At 29.6% G+C, this 3,352-nt stretch overlaps 1 long non-coding RNA gene across 1 annotated transcript; it reads right to left on the bottom strand.

The window, feature by feature from the left end:
• Nucleotides 1–322: 322 nt before the first annotated feature.
• LOC126842467 (uncharacterized) lies at nucleotides 323–2,896 on the bottom strand. Its single transcript, XR_007686339.1, has 3 exons — nucleotides 2,527–2,896; nucleotides 1,542–1,681; nucleotides 323–413 (listed from the first exon to the last, which is right to left on the bottom strand). It is a non-coding gene; the product is annotated as an uncharacterized LOC126842467 (long non-coding RNA).
• Between the last annotated feature and the right edge of the window lie 456 nt (nucleotides 2,897–3,352).

The raw sequence follows: 3,352 nt of genomic DNA on the forward strand, positions 1-3,352 counted from the left end.
GAGGTTAAACTTTAAACCAAATACCTCTTTTCTAAATTAAGCCATGAAAGTCGAAGGTTTGACTAAACATGTATTGTGTTATTTAGGTATGGTTCCAGAATAGAAGGGTCAAGTGGAGAAAAGATTATAAATTACAAAATGATCAAAATACATTACAGTACAATCATATGGAAACTATTCAAACACAACAAAGTTTTACAGGTAATTTTCGGTGATATTTTATTTAAAGAATTGAAATAAAATAACTATATTAACTAAAATTTTGCTTACACATAGATCGTCATGGTCATTTGCGGAACTCGTCCTTCGTGAAAAGGAAGAAGCAGAACGGGACAGACAGCGTCCCAACGGGTGAACGGGATAGTCCAGGGCGGCGGGTGCGTGCGTCAACGGCCCGAGAAGACATCGCGAAGCTGTAACATAGAACATGTATAAAAGTTAATAGTATAATTGTAGCATAGTTTTATAAAGTAGTTTGTAAGATAAAAATGTAAATACAATTCCTACGGGGCCCAATGTGCATATTGTTATTGGCCCCCCACTCGAGAAGGAGAAACTGGGGGGGGAAGAATTATCTCATCAGGCAAGTACCTCCCCAGTTTTACTATGGATGCATGCGATATGGAAAAAAAACAAAGGTCATCATGATCAATATAGAAATAACCACGATAAACAATGACCACAGCAGAATTGAGACCAAATTTAGAAATGGAAGAAGAATAAGATTGGATAGATATGTCAAGCTTATTTAATTAAGTTAACATATTTTAACAATTGCATTAACTCATATTGTTGTGTTTTACCGGATGCAATAGTATTAGTATGTACTAAATAGTACCATTTTTATTATGATTTTTTTTTTCTAAGTAACCAATACAATAATAATAATATCTTATGCAGTCTAATAATATTAAAATATACTTTAAAATGGTTTAATAAAGTTATTTTTTTCTGTACCCGTTGAATTTGTTTGTCTATTGGTTTAATTTACTTGACCAGCAGCTCTTAAGTTGCTACAACCTAATTAGATACTTATAATCTTTATTACAGGTATCTAGTTAGGTTTTAAGAAAGTTTAAAAGTTAATATTTTTTTATATTTTATCCTTAATAAAAGTAGAAAAATAATTGAATAATATAGAATTTTTTAGGGATACTTATTAGGCATTCCTTAATCCGACAGTAGACCCAAACTTAAATTTAATATAACTCATACCCCCTCTCCACTAATGTGTTTCAGTGTTATGAATGACATATGGCATTAAACGCTTTTTAGGGACTTAAGAGATGTTTTAATTTCAAAAAAGTCTTTATAATATAATTTGTTAATATATCTCGATAAGTATTTTACAATTTATTTGGAATAAAATCGTATTCAAATGTCAAACATTTCCTTTAAATTCGCCTCGTATAACGTACAATTAAGCAAATATACTGAAACACATTAATGTAATATTCATAAACCATACATTAGCAGAAGAATGTACAAGACATTGAGATGTACACTTCCGTTGTCATAAATTTGAAATTTAGTTGACTTACCATCCATTGTAGCTGTTTTCCAGTTTTCTGGTAATGAAAAAAGAAGATCTTTGGGTTCATCAGGAGTAATATATTTACGACGTGCACATCTTATCTTCGTCGTAAGGTGACAGCATTTCCCAGATATGAACAAACTGTATCTATTATAAATTATAATGAACATTAATATATTTATTATTTCCCCATAAAAAAAATATTTTATTATTTATATTCCATGTATGGTTGATAAAATAATTTTAAAGGCCCAGAATGCGGTATAAACTTAGTACAGTCGTTACCAGATAAGTTGGCACAACGGCGGGGGCGTTTATCAATTTTTGTTACTACAATTATTATTATTACAAATTTTATAAAAATAAACTATCAACTATATTTGACAAAGCATAATAGACAAATATAGGTTTTTTAGGTTGTTTTTCACGAAAAATCGATTTCGATTTTTATCATAAAATCAGTCAGATCATATCAAATCTTTTCTTTAATCATAAATATTTGTTTATTAATGAACATTTTTTTATTAAAAAAAAAAAAAAAAAAAAATACGTCTTAGTAAATTTTTGTTTTTTGCATATTTTGTGAGTAAAAAGTGTAAAATGTGCCTTACGAATAAAATTAAAAATAACACAATTTTTTTATTTTAAGATTTAAAAAAAAAATAGAAATAAATCTCGGCTCATTCCCGTTTTTGGACGAAAATATTTAGTTTGAGTCTCTGATTTTATAATAAAAATTTCAGAATTTTAAAAATGGTCGAAACTGATTTTCGTGAAAAATAACATACAAAACCTCTCTATTTTAGGGGTAAATATTTTGTAATAATAGAGAAAGAGAGAGCGAGGGAGAGAAGAAATAGAAATATGCTAGGACGGATTGTAAATATTATGTTCGTTATGAAAAATAAATATGTGCGTGTTATTAATTTATCCTAACTTCTCTTATTTCCATTATTACTCTAAAATTATTATTATATAATATTTCCAAGTACCTTATTCGTGATGATGTAGAAGTTGTATCTGACGTCGATGATGATGATTTAATTTAAAACATTTTACTTTAAGTAAAATACCACTGTTATAATACCAATATTGTACGATTCTACACTTATCGTCTGTTTAAAGTAACGATGTTTTCACCCACATGATTTATTTGTACTTATGCAAATTTACCTAACTTAACTGTATTATCAAGGACTTAACTGTGGAAAAAATGAGTACAAGATCATTCGGGCGGCGCTCTACTTCACAAACTAGACTGTTGTAGAGAAATACCTACAACGCTGAACGGTGACTGAAGGACCGATCACGGATGCCTTGTTGCAAGCTGTTTTATTTGGTTAGTCCGGATGTGGCGCCCTTGTCTATAATGTTCTGTAGAGGGGTGTATAGTGTGTGTTCATTGGTGAATTCCTTATGGGTTTCTGTCTCGTTTGCATGACTCCTCCCATTTAAGTTTTTTTATTAGACACTTTTGAAATGGTACCGTATATATTTCATTTAGGGGAACGGAAAGCGTCAATTTTTTTACAAATAAAGACTAAAACGCGGAGTCAATTTCTGAAGGGTCTACCGAACCGATTTAAATCATTTTTTTAAATTTGTACAATAGATACGCCAGAAAATGACTTCTACGAATGTCATTTTTTATCAAACCTTCGTCATAACTCGGAGGAAAACAATTTTAAAGTATTATATTTAGAAAATTGTAATAAGTGTAAAAAGTTAATAAAATACAATATAATAATAATGAATTATATGCGTTAATATTTATGTTCCAAAAGTTGCTATCAAAAAAACTAAGTTTGGAGTGGGGTA

This window comes from Adelges cooleyi, unplaced genomic scaffold, assembly GCF_023614345.1.
Source record: "Adelges cooleyi isolate 19-005CV unplaced genomic scaffold, UGA_ACOO_1.1 ACOO_flye_CR_arks_rails_tigmint_CR_PRNA_521, whole genome shotgun sequence".
Lineage (NCBI taxonomy): Eukaryota > Metazoa > Arthropoda > Insecta > Hemiptera > Adelgidae > Adelges > Adelges cooleyi.